This window comes from Chinchilla lanigera, unplaced genomic scaffold (assembly GCF_000276665.1).
Source record: "Chinchilla lanigera isolate Chin_1 unplaced genomic scaffold, ChiLan1.0 scaffold00018, whole genome shotgun sequence".
Taxonomy (NCBI): domain Eukaryota; kingdom Metazoa; phylum Chordata; class Mammalia; order Rodentia; family Chinchillidae; genus Chinchilla; species Chinchilla lanigera.
In genome coordinates this window covers 28,166,380-28,179,449 of record NW_004955419.1, presented here as the reverse complement: position 1 = coordinate 28,179,449, position 13,070 = coordinate 28,166,380, and positions in this window count along the sequence as shown.

The window sequence follows — 13,070 nt, the reverse complement described above, 5'->3', positions numbered from 1 at the left end:
GTGTCATGTACGCACGCAACAGAGTATCCCGCAGGGAGCCCAGTCACAGAGGGCTGCTTCACTGAGCAATGAGAGGATGAAAGAAAGGGCTCATCTGGCCTGGAGGCTGGGTCACTGGGATCTCACATGGCTAGAGGAAGTTGCCAGTGCACCATCAGGCTAGTCAGAGGTAAACTTGCTCAATGGGTCTACACTTCTGGGACCTGGCGTTCTTTGTCAGCCTCATCAGGTCAATTCCAAAAGCTTGTTCAGCTGAGTGCCCTTCATGTGCCACACTAAGGTCCCTTGGACTGGAAAATAGTGTCACTTCACCAGGGATACTATGGTGGTGTTATCGTTGATACAATGTGTCAGCTTGGGCAGTCTAGAGGGTTGTCTAAGTGACTCAGCAGGCAGCCAGGGTGCTTACTCTGTATTCATCCTGAGCCTGTGCAAGGGGAAGGCATGCAGAGGGTGTGGGTGTAGAGGACCATCCCCACGCCCCCAGGGCTGGTAGCCTGCATTTTTTAAAAAAGGGAATTAAAAAAGGACTGGCTGGTGGTTCTTCTGAGTAGCTCCACAGCTTGGTGGTCTCCTGGCTTCTGGTGCAGACTGTTTGGCTTCTACCTGGGACTCTTCAGCTTTCTGGCCTTCATCATAAATTCTTCAGCACTCTGTCACAGACCCATCAGCCTCCTGATATGGACTTGCACAGACACTGCATGAGCTCCAGGCCTGGGCCTGGGCTCTTCAATCTCCAGCGTGCAGACACCCTCTGCTCGCTTCCTCATCCAACTCTGGCTGACCATTGTAAGCCAAACTTGTAACTTCTTGTACCTTTGCATATCTTGTATTATGTCTGTTTCTCTAATAAACCCTGACTGATACAGGTAGTATGCTCTTGGAACACACACTGAAACAGTTGTTAGTGGGAGTGGGATGCCTAAAACGGGTCAGGGCTGGTTCCTTCTGGAAGTTCAAGGGGAGAACGTGTTTTCTTTGTTTTCCAGCTTGTATAGGCTGCTTGTATTCCTTGGCTAGTGTACCACAGCACTCTGAAGTTTGCTCCTGGTATCACATCTCTGACTGTCCTGATTCCCTCTTTCCCTTATAAGGACCAGTGGAATTATGTTGGCTCTACCTGGGTAATCCAGGATAATCTCCCCATCGGAGGGTCCTTAGCCTTATCCCATCTGCAAAACCTCTTTTTCCATGAAAGACATAACATATGGGCTTTGGGATTAAAACATGGACATCTTGGGGAAGGCATTATCTGGTCACCGAAGATGCTCATCCCAGAGTCTTCTCTCTCCCTGCACAGCTCTACGGGTTGACACCAACAGGACCTAAGTCACATAGGTATCACTTATGCCTACACCTTGTGCCAATCATACTAAACTCTTTATGCAGTCTCCTTTGATCCTCTCTACAGCTCTATGAAGCAAGTCCTGTTGTTACAGCTATGTAATAAGGCTGGTGTTACAGTTTGGATGTGGAATATTCCTTAAAGCTCATGTGCCACAGCTTTGGTCACTAGCCTATGATGCTACAGGAAAGTGATGGAGACTTTAAGAGATGGGGGGAAGTTAAATCACTGGGACGTACCCTTGAAGGGGATACTGGGAGCCTGACCCCTTCCTCTTGCTGTTTTTTTCTTCCTGGCTGCCACAAGGCAAGCAGTGCTCCTGTGACATGCACTCCCACCATGGTGTACTGTGCTGCCACAGACCCAAAGCAAGAGGACCAAGCAACCAAGGACTGAAACCGGGAGCCAAAATAAATCTTTTTGGTTCATTATCTCAGGTATTTTGTTACAGTGACCGAGCACTGAACCAGGCAGTGGGACTAAATAACATGCCAGCAGTCATTCAGTCGGGAAGTTGTGGAGACAGATTTTGAACCCAGAATTGTCAAACTTCACAGTCACGCTCTTTTCTATGAAAGGATATTGTTACAAAGATCAAAGCCTCATTTTACAGATGAGAAAACACAGACACGGTGGCACATTGACGATTATAACATGCACCAGTCAATGTCTTGAGAAAAATGTGTACATATGATGAACAAATTAGTCAGTGGTAATCCAGGACAAAAAGATTTTTTTAAAAGTCAGGCACACTCCTCATCCAAAATGAAGCTCACAGACTAAATGTGAAAGGTTGGAAAGTGGTGCTTCATGCAGCTGGAGCTGAAAAGCAAGTAGGGGCAGCCATTTTATTTTCAAACACAGCAGCCTTAAACTAGAACTGATCAGAAGAAGGACGACCATTACGTACTGGTAAAGGAAATGATTCAGCAAAAAAGAAATAAACTAATATAAGGAAAGAAATTATACAGATCAGACTTGAAATTAATGAAATTGAGACACAAAATTATAGAAGATCAATGAATCAAAGATTTGGCTCTTTAAAAGAACGGAAAGGGGGTCTGAAGATGGGTGATATCAGAGGCCATGGAGCAAAAGGAAAGTAAAAAGGATTTTTAAAAAGTCAGGTGAATTGAGGTTTTATACTCAGTAAAACTTCCCCATTTTAGGGGCACAGTTCTATGGAACATAGATAGTCCCGTGACCACCACAATTGGCAATTACGTAGTAGCTAGGTGTGGTGGTACACACTGTTATCAAAGCTGCCTGGGAGGCTGAGAGAGGAGGATTGCAAGTTCAGGGCCAGCTTGGGCAATTTAGCAAGACCCTATACTGAAATAAAATAAGAAAGGCTGGAGATGTAGCTCATTAGTAGAGCACCCTTGGATTTGATTCCTAGAATTGCAAAAGAAATACATATTTCTGTCACCCTAAGATACTACCTTCTGCTTCTTTGTAATCAAACTCCTCTCTCCCTAGCCCTTACAGGAATAGTCTAGTTTATATCCCTTTAGTTTTGCCTCCATGACATCATAAATAGAAGCACAGATGCCCTTTAAATTCTTTTTTATTGAGGCATTATTTACATTTAATAAAATGAGACATCACTTATGTATAGGTATATATATTGTATGTTCATATACTTTACACATAATAAATATATGCTTTGGGGTATAGAGTTCTATGCTTTCACACAGTTATGTATGCATTATCACAATCAAGACAGAACTATCACCTCAAAAAATCCCCTCATGCTGTACCACTAGAGTCACCCTCTTCTTCACCTATCAGTGACCTGTTTGCTATTCCTATAACTGCATCTTTTCCAGCATGCCTACAGGTAAAATCACAGAGTCTGTCTTCCTTACTCACCATAATGCATTTGAGACCCCTCTGTGTCATTGCCCATATCGGCACTTTGTTCCTTTTTAACCCTGAACAGTGTCCCCTAGTAGGAATGCCCAGTTTTTATGCTCATACACCACTTGAAAGACTGGCCAGTTCCCAGTGTGGAAATTATGAGTACCACTTTGATAATATTTTACTGAGGATGTTTGTATCTATATTCATGAGGAGTTTTAGACTGCACTTTTTTCTTTTGAGGGGGATGTCTTTGTCTCCTTTTGATAAAAAAGAAAATGCTGGGTCTCTAAAATGACTGCAAAGAGTTCCTGCCTCTGCTATTTTCCATAGAAATTTGTATAGAATTGGTGCTATTTCTTCCTTAAATAACTTGGTATTTCAGTTCACAGGGAAGCCATCAGAATCTGGGGTTTCTTTGTCGGAAGGTTTTCAGCCTTGATTCAATTTGTTTAATATGTATGGGACTGTTTTTGTAATCGAATTCTTCAGTGAAGCTTTGGTAATTTGTCTTTTCTGAAGAATGTGCCCATTTCATCTAAGTTATTAAATTTATGATAAAGTTGAGGAAAAATCAGTTCTGGAATAACCAAACATACAAATGAATAATTCTTCTAAAGAGACCAAAGAGGACAAAGAACAAGGATTCTGGGTTAGGAAATTATTAGAAATTCATGAAAAACTATGTGCTTTATTGAAATAAGACAGATTATTGAAAAGTACAGTTATGCACAAAAGTGCAAAGCAAAATTTTGATATAAAAAAATTGGAAAACTCATAAGTGTCAGAGAAAGTGAATATGGTGTATTAACTTGATGGAATGTACATTTAAAATATTCATAGCAAAATGTAGAAAGGAATACACCAAAATATTAATAGCTATTTTTTGAGGGTTGTGGCTATAGGGTCTTTTTTGCTTCCTTTTTATATTCTTCAAATTTCCTATTTAATATTTTTTAATGGGATAAACTTGTTAAAACTAAACAGCTTTTCCTCCTAGTTCTAGTTGGATGTAGGTAGTTGCTGTAAAACTTGGGACCTAACCCATAGAAACCCCTCCAGAAATCATGAATGCACCAGCTGCTGGCCTCAGAGTGCAGTTACCTCAGATGCTCCTCCCTTCTAGAAACTTGAATCCTGTCGTGTCTGCCAGAGGCCTCCAGAGACGCCATCCTGGATCTTCAAGGCAGGACACTGGTTCTGCCTCTGCCCCTGGGGACCTGGTGTCACCTCTGGTCATTGACACTTAATCCAGAGGCCTGTTCTGGGGTTCTTGTTCCCTCATTCCCAGGGGCTCACCTTGTGCACCAAAGCCCTATTGCTCCCCTCTCGAAAAGGGCACCTACTACAGACCATGGGCATTATGGTCCTGTTGATGTCATCCCTGCAGGGACAGTAACACACAGCCTCTCACAAAGGGAGGCTCTGTGAGATCTCACTGCTCTTCTGGCCAGTGCTGACATTTCCAGGACACTGGGCCTCTCTGGGGCACTGGGCAAGATGGTCCCAAGCCCATGTGGCAACTGGAGCCTGGCCCCTGGCCCAGCCCTTCACTCTGAATTAACATGAACAAGAGAGGCCAGGAGCGGGAAGAGCAAGAGGGGAGGAAGAAGAAGAGAGGAGCAGAGAGGGGTGAAGAGGAATAGGAGGTGGAAGAAGGGAAGGAATGGATGAGGAAGGAAGGAGTAGGAAGCGGGAAGAGGGTGTGTGTGTGTGTGTGTGAGTGCGTGTGTGTGTGTGTGTGTGTGTGTGTGTGTGTGTAGAGGGTGAGAAGGAGCTGAGAGACAAAAGGAGGAAGAGAGAGGAAAGAAGAAGGATGGGGAGGGGTCTTGTTACACCCTGCACAGAGAAATGACAGCCCCATCTTTTCCCTTAGGTCTGGCTGGGAAGGAGCCCTGGGGTTACAGACTGCCCTCTCTGCCTCTGCCTGGGACAGCACTTCCTCCTGGACTGACTTTCCTCCAGGTGTGACAGCTACATCTCCAGGATGAGGCCGTGATAGACATGCCCTCTTGAGCTCAGTGTCCCCAGGGCCATGAACACAGTGGACACTGACTGGGCTTCACAGCAACCTTCCTGCTTTGCTTCCCATCCCAGGACAGAGACACTAAAAAAGCTCTTGTCCCTTTACATGAGGTACATTCTGCCAAAGGGTCTTGCCAACAGGCGTGTCCACTAATCCCCTGGCCTGGGCAGGGAGACCCCAACCCCGCACCCCTACTCACACTTCCCTGTTTTAGGCCCTCAGGGGGCTCAGCTACATATGTGTGGGATCCCACGCAAAATGAAGATGTGGTGCCCCTTGAAAAGGAAAGGTACTGTTAAAGGCACTAAAATATAAAGTATTTCCTTTTAAATTATTTCCTTTTTATGATGCTTAAAGGTAAGTTATATGTACATATTTATTTAAACAAACATGCAGTTTATTTATATGTAATATTTACTTCTCTCTGTAGAGAGCGGGTGTGATAATAGTGGAACGCATGGATTGGCAGAAACACTTAAATCCATGGCCCTTTCTCACTGATTAATGTCCATTAGTCATCCGGAGAGCACCCCTGAGAATGCCTGTCCCTGTCACACCAGCTTGTATGCTATGTTTCGCTAAGGTGGGGGCCCCTCCTCTACACTGGCTGCACCATTCCACACAGGGAGGGAGGGAGCGTGTCAGTCTTGCTCACTGATCAGAACGCTGCGCAAGCACGAGCCTGGGGGACAGTCAGTGTCTAGTAGATATTTGATGGGTGAATGAGCAAGTGAGCGAGTGAACAAATGCACTCCCAGCAGAGAAAGGGTGGAGCTGTCACACACACAGCCGAGCTCCTACCCCTTGGGCTCCTCTCCCCACACTTCTCACCAATTGTCAGGCAGTCACATCAAACTCAGGTTTCCACAGAGGGGCAAGGAGTTGAGTGCTGCAGCTAAACAAAGCGGGGGACTGAGCCAAACTCCCTGAGGCAAGCTGCTTCCTGCTGCCACCCTGCCTGGCACCCCAGAGCCTACCGCCAGGCCTGTCTCACTGCCAACCCTCCGCTTCCAAGGTCCACAGCAGCCAGGAAATGTGGGGCTGGGGCTCGGGAGGGAGGCCCCCCAGCATGTCCAGCGTGATAGGGGGCCAACACACCTGAGCCTGGGGGCAGAAGGGAGGGCAGCGGAAGAATGAGAGGACAAAGGAAAGGAGCCCCCACCCTTTCAAGTGCCCATCAGGAGCCTGGCTCGGTGCTGGGCACCTCATTTGTGCCGTCCTGCTGAGCACTCATTAAATCCTCAGGGCCAGGCTTGTTGCTCTCTTTCACAGAGGTATAAACTGAAGATCAGAGAGGTTACAGACTCACTAAGGTCACACATACAGCTAGTGTTTGAGCTCAGCTCTGTAATTCCAGAGGTGAGGTCTGTCCTCAGGCTGCAGAGGAGGGGTGTCTGGTCCTCACTGCCATCTTCCTTTCTGCTAGAGTGGTTCCCTCCTCCTCTTCAGTTCACACAGGACTTCCAGTCTGTGGTGGGCTCGGGAAGGCTGAGGACTGGGGACCTGGTGGGGCATCCCTCCCCATCCAGGTGGCTTCCAGGAGAGAAAAGAGCTATTGAGGCCTGGGGTGGGGAGCATAGGACATGGGGCTAGGCAGTGGACAGTGACAGAGGAGTTCCTTTGTGAGATTCTCGGTCTCATGGGCACAGAAGGTTGCCCTGAGCTAAGAACACCTGGTTTCAGCCCCAGTGCAGTTCCATGAGCACAGTGACCTGACAGAGACCTTTTTCTTTTTGTGGTACTGGGAATCAAATCTAGCAGCACTCTGCCACTGACCTACACCCTCAGGTATATACACATGCAAGGATTTATTTATTTATTTATTTTCCTGTTATATAGGTATCTTGCTAAGTTCCCCAAGCTGGCCTCAAACTTGCAATCCTGTTGCCTCGGTCTCCTAAATAGCTGGTATTATAAGCATGCACCACCATGCCCGGCTCTGAGCAGAATCTTTTCGGTCTTTTGGCCTCAATTTCCTCATGTTCGGAGGAAAGTGTGTCCAGGAACTCCTCCAGGCTCTTCCTAGTATCTACATAGGGCCTAGCCCACTGCATGTGCCTGGGAGGTGTTCACAGAAGAGTGGGGTGAGCATCCAGGTGGATGAGGATTAGTGGCAGGGCAGGGGTGCCCTTTGTAGAGTTGCTCCTTGGGATCTAATGCTGATGAGCCTCATGATGAGCTGTATATTTATAGCTCTGTTTCCTTCACCAGTGATTTGCAAATATTTATTCACAGATCCTCACAGTGTTCTAGGGAGGTAAATCAGAAGGGTGGGGCCTGTTTTATAAGCTGTGCAGGATGGTGAATATTAGGTAGGAGTAGGAAAATTGCTGGAACCAACCCTGTACTTTCCAGAAGAAGTGATGTCAGAAATGCTGTGGTCTAACTTGACTGCTATGTCCGTGGGATTGTTCACACCAGAGAGATTGAAAATGGGCAGCCACAGAGAAGAGCTGTACCTTTGGCCTGCAAAGGTTGTTTAAAAATTTAGAGTTAATACTTAACCGTGGAAAGATATGACAGAAAACTCATCCACAGCTATTAGGGTGTAAATGGCAACACCCCCATTGACAAGCTGATTGATATGGTCTACTAAAAGCTGACTACATGCTTGTCCAGTGGCCCAGCAATTCCATTGCTAGGTAAACACCCAACAGAAATGCCTGCATGTTCTGGGGGCTGAATGACGTGTACAAAACTGTTAAGGAAGCATCATTTGTAATAGACTAAAACCAGAAACAGCCCAGATGCCCATCAGCAGTGCAGTGTGTAAACAAGCTGAGGTGTGCTCATCCAAAGGAGCTCTACTGTATGTAACAATGAACACGAAACACCAGCTACAGTGTGACTAAATCTCGCATGAAGTGGAGCAAATAAATCACATGCAAACATTATGACTCCCATTTATATGAAGTTCAAAACTAGGCTAACCTAGCTTACAGTGTCAGAAATGGGGGCAGCTACTGCCTTTAGGGAGGATGTGACTGCAAGGGTACCTAAGCCAGGGCCTTCTGGGGGCTGCATTCTGCCTCTGGACCTGGACGCCACTTTCCTGGGTACACGCATCTCAGGAAGAGTCCTCAGCTGTACCCTTGATGATGACAGGCGAGCTTCTCTGTATGTGCGTCACATTGCATCATACGGGTTTTAAAGAGCAGGAAAGAATTAAAAGGAAAAAAGGGGAGACTGTTTCTTACTACTTAAATTTTCTGCTTCTCTGGAAAATAAGAAGCACTGAGCGTTCTGACCCTGCCTGGCTGTCCCCAAGAAGCATTTTTCCCTTAGAGAGGGCGTGTGATGCCTACGGGCACAGTCACCAGCACTCTCTCACCCCCTGTCACTGCACAGGGGGGCTGGTTGCTGTTCATCATCCCGTTGCACCACTGTTTTCTGAGAGACGAGTTTCCCTGCACCACCACGTCTACCAAAACCCGCTCTTAGACGTGACTTGCCACAATCGCATCTACCTCACGGTGTTGGTGACACAGACTCACCCTGACACAGCACAGGAGGAACCGCGCAAAGCAGCTGGGGCGTGGGTACTGGGGGTAAGAGACACTGGGGAGGGCATTTGCAGGCTGGCTACCACATTGTCATTTGGACCAAACTAACATTGCCCAATATGTTTTCAGCCCAGTTGCGTGCAGCGGGATCACACATTGCCTTGGAACATAAACAGAAACACGAATAAGGGAATCTCCGCTTGCTATAGGTAACAAGCTGAGGAATGGTTACAAAGATATTCAAATCCTGACCCCTGAGCCCTGTGAATGTGACCTTAGAGGGGACAAGGGGCTTTGCAGATATGGTGAAGTTACAGGTCTGCAAATGGAGCGGTAGTCCTGGATTCTCCACGTGGGCCCTAAATGCAACCGCGAGTACTTAAGGAAGGGAGGCACAGCGAGAGCTGACACAGAGAAAGAAGGTAACATGATACTCCAGCTGCAAGCTACCCTGCTGGCTTTGAAGGTGGAGGGAGGAGCCATAAGCAAGGAATGCAAGAAAAGGAGCTGTCGCAACTGAAAAAAACAGAGATGAATTCTTTCCTAAGCCTTAGGAAGGAGCACAGCCCAGCCCAGGCCTTGATTTTGGCCCAGTAGACCTGATTTCAGACTTCTCACTTCCAGACTATAAGAGAATCCATGTGTTGTTTTAAACCACAGGTCGTGATTTGTTATAGTGGCAACAGCAAACTAATACACTGTTATAATCAGGAACATTTAGAGAAGGAATTAAAAACACTTCTGGCTCCAGAGCAGTATATGCAAGAGGTTTCAAGTCTCATAAACCTTTATTGTTAAAGGGAGAAGGGATCTGACACCAAAGCCATTATTTTTTAAGCCAAATTGTCATTTGGATCAAACTACTATTAACCGACCCTGGGGGCTGGGGATTTAGCTTAGCAGCACAGCGCCTGCCTGGCAAGCGCAAGGTTGTGAGTTTGATTCCTGGTACTGGAGAAAAACGAAACAAAACAAAAAATTAACCAACTCTGTTTCCACCGTGTTTACCTGAGATGTAATGGAGTTAGGTCTCCTGAGTTAGAACCCACCAGTGAATCAGCCATGTGACTTTGAGCAAATTCTGCAGCACTATCTCCTCTGCTCAGGTTACATATTAGAAGTACAGGGTTGGGGGTAGGGGACCTTCATATCACATGCGTGGTCAGATGCCCTCCCCAGAGACTCCATTCAGCTCTCCTGGGTGGGGCTTGGGCATCAGTGGCTTATGAAAGCCCCAGGTGATTCTAGTGTATACCCAGGGTCCAGTGCCACCAGTACCTTCCTGAATCTCAGATCCTCCTCTAAGGAGGAACCTCTAGGTAGTCCACCTATTTATGGCTATTATGAGCCTTAAATACAGTAATCCATGTAAAGTGCTTAGCACGTAGTAAAGACTCAGTCAATATTCATTATCACCTGTCTGCAATCCAGACAGGTAGATCACCTTTCTGTGATTTCTGCTGAATCTGCTCTTAAATCTCTGAGTGAATAAGACATTTCAGCAAGTCACTAACATGGTGGCATTTTCAGGCACACTGAGATCAAACATCTCAAACTCCATGGAGATGGAAGGCCAGGTCTAGTCAGAAGTCTGGGTTCCTTGGGCTTTGCCTGTTGGGTTCTAGAGCCAGACTCAAAGTATAAAACAGGTGTCTGGGCCAATATTACCTTGGCGGGTGTCTTGCTCCCAGCTGGCCTTAAGGTCACAAGGCATTACCCATGTATGTGTATTCTGCTCTGACAGGCAGACTAGAATTTTAAAATCCTCCTTTAGGTTTCTCATAGAAAGGGGAGGAATCTGATTTACTGTGGACTCCAGGACTTCCTAAAGCGACAACCGTGAGTTTGTGGAAAGAAATGCTTTCCTCTTCTGTGCTCAGCGGTGCTGATACTGCTCTGCTGCCAGGAGAAGGAAGGGACCCTAGGTGTCTTGGAGCCTAGAAAGCAGAAACGGGGGTGAGTAAAGAGGGCCAGACTCATGCCTTGTGGGGCCCAATGCATGTACATTGGGGGAGGGACGCTCTCTCCCTGCCCCATACTCTGTGATGTTGATTCTAAGAAGATGTTGCCTCTAAGAAGACTGATGAATCAGGTTCCCATATGTCAGTGAATTTACAGCCCCTTTCAGCACACAACATCTTTGTCCCCCTCTGCCATTCACGTGGGTTCTTGGTGGAATGCAATCTCAGACATGGCCTCCCTCAGCAGCAAGATGGTTCTGCTCTCTCATTACCCCTCCTCTTTGGGTTTCCTTTTGCTGGAAAACAAGATTGAAAGATCTTTTCTTTCCCTCTGGGTGTTGAGAGCGGGAAGCCTGTTAAATAAACATGTCTATTAAAGGCGTTGATCTGTCCCCAGCAGGCAGTAATTGCATCTCAAAGGCCTCAGATGCTCTGGCTTCTTGTGGATTGTCTCTACCCTGCCCTGCCAGATCTCTCTGCCCGGCTAGGGGCAGGTCCTGTCCTTCCCTGGAACTCAGTTTTCTCTGGGGTAAAATCAGGGAAATTATATGCTCATTCATATTCTTCCTATCAGTGTGATGAACCTCCTTGGCTCACATCATTAAAAAAAAAAAGAGTAGAATTTATTTTAGCTGGAAAACCATACGACAGCACTGTGGATTTCTTAACACAAAACACTTTCCTTCCAGTTTATAAGCAGCTGATGGCTGAGTCCCGAGTGCCTACCCCGACTCTGGCTTCCCGGCCTCTGCCCTGGAACCCACAAACTTGTGCAAAACATGCACGGTGTGGTGGATTGACAACTGGTGGTCAACTTGTAATACCCAGTTGAACTGAATCAGAGAGGTGCTGGGTGTGGGAGGTTCACCCGAGGATTGTTGGCAACACCACAAAAACAAGAACTGGACAGGAAGAAGTAGGAGCTGTTAGTCCTCCTGGGGGAGCTTGTCATGCTGCCTTTCCTGGTATAGACTTGGCTGTTCTTATCATGGGGGGAGCTCAGGACTTTGTCCCTGAGAATGGCTGCAGTTTGCATTGTGCAGCTCTGGTCCTTGTGTTGAGCATTGTTTTGTGGCTCCAAAGGGAAGGATAGTGCACTATTCAGTGTCCTGGAGAAGTTTGTCACAGTGGCTTTTCTGATATGGACTCAGCTGTTCTCACTGTCAGAGAAGCTCAGGACCTCGTTGTCGCTGAGGATAGCTGTGGTACTTTTCAGGGAGCTCTGGATCTAAGGGCCACTTTCTGGCTCCAGTTCAGATCCTCAGCCTTCTAGCGCAGACCCTTCATCCTGCTGGTGCAGAATTTCTAGCTTCCACCACTGATCTTTGGGCCCTCCCAGCGCAAATCCGTGAAACAGACTTACATGAGGCATTGTCATGGGCTCTAGGTCTTCAGCTGGACTCATGCAGGACATTGCTGTGGGATTCAGGCCCTCGGCTGAACTCTTTGGATCTTTAGTGTGTGTGGAAAGATTTCCTGCATGCTCTTTGTATATGACTCTTTGGGTGACTATTATAAAATAATCCTATAATTTATGTGTATTGAATTATTTCCTTTGTAAACTGACTGCAACACATGGCATATAAAGGCGCATGTGCATGGGGAACACAAGGACCAGTCAGGGCCAGATAGTCTGTTATTTAATATTTCACATATTACAGCTGTCTCCTCACATGCTGCACCACCTCTTAGTTATGATACAGGCTTCACAAAAATCTTTCTACTCCATGACATCTAAACCAATGCCAGCTTGAGGAGGAGCTAGAGTGTGCGGCTGGGAGTGGAGGGTTGAAGGCCTGTGGCAGAGTCTCCTAATGAATTCCCAGTGTCTGTTTTCCTGTTGAGCCCCCAATATAGAAGCCCCAATATTTTGGCCACCTAAAACGAAGACTACACTTTGCAGCCTTCCTTGCAGCAACATGTACCGTGTAACTCTGTCCTGGCCAATGGCATATGAGTAGGAGTGTTTGGGAACTCTTGAATGCATACTTTGCCTTCCTATCTTCACCTCTCCCTGCATCCTGCCGCCTGGATGTGGGTGTGGTAACTGTCATTTTGAATTACAGAGACAGTGCCCACACTGCTAAGGAAGACCAAATGGTGAACTGGAAAGGGTGTATGTCCTTGAGAATCACTGGGCTACTTCCCTTGACTGCTTCCCTGTGGGCTTCTTTCACTTCTGAGGGGAATCAACTACCATCTGGAGTAAGCTGTTGTTACTGGGACCTCTGTTACTCAGAGACAAACCTAGATCTCTCTCTCTCTGTCTGTCTCTGTCTGTCTCTGTCTGTCTCTCTCTCTCTCTCTCAGCCGTGGAATCTGAGGAAAAGTGTCGTCTAAGTTAACCTCTTGTCTTAGTATCCCTCTGTGCCTCT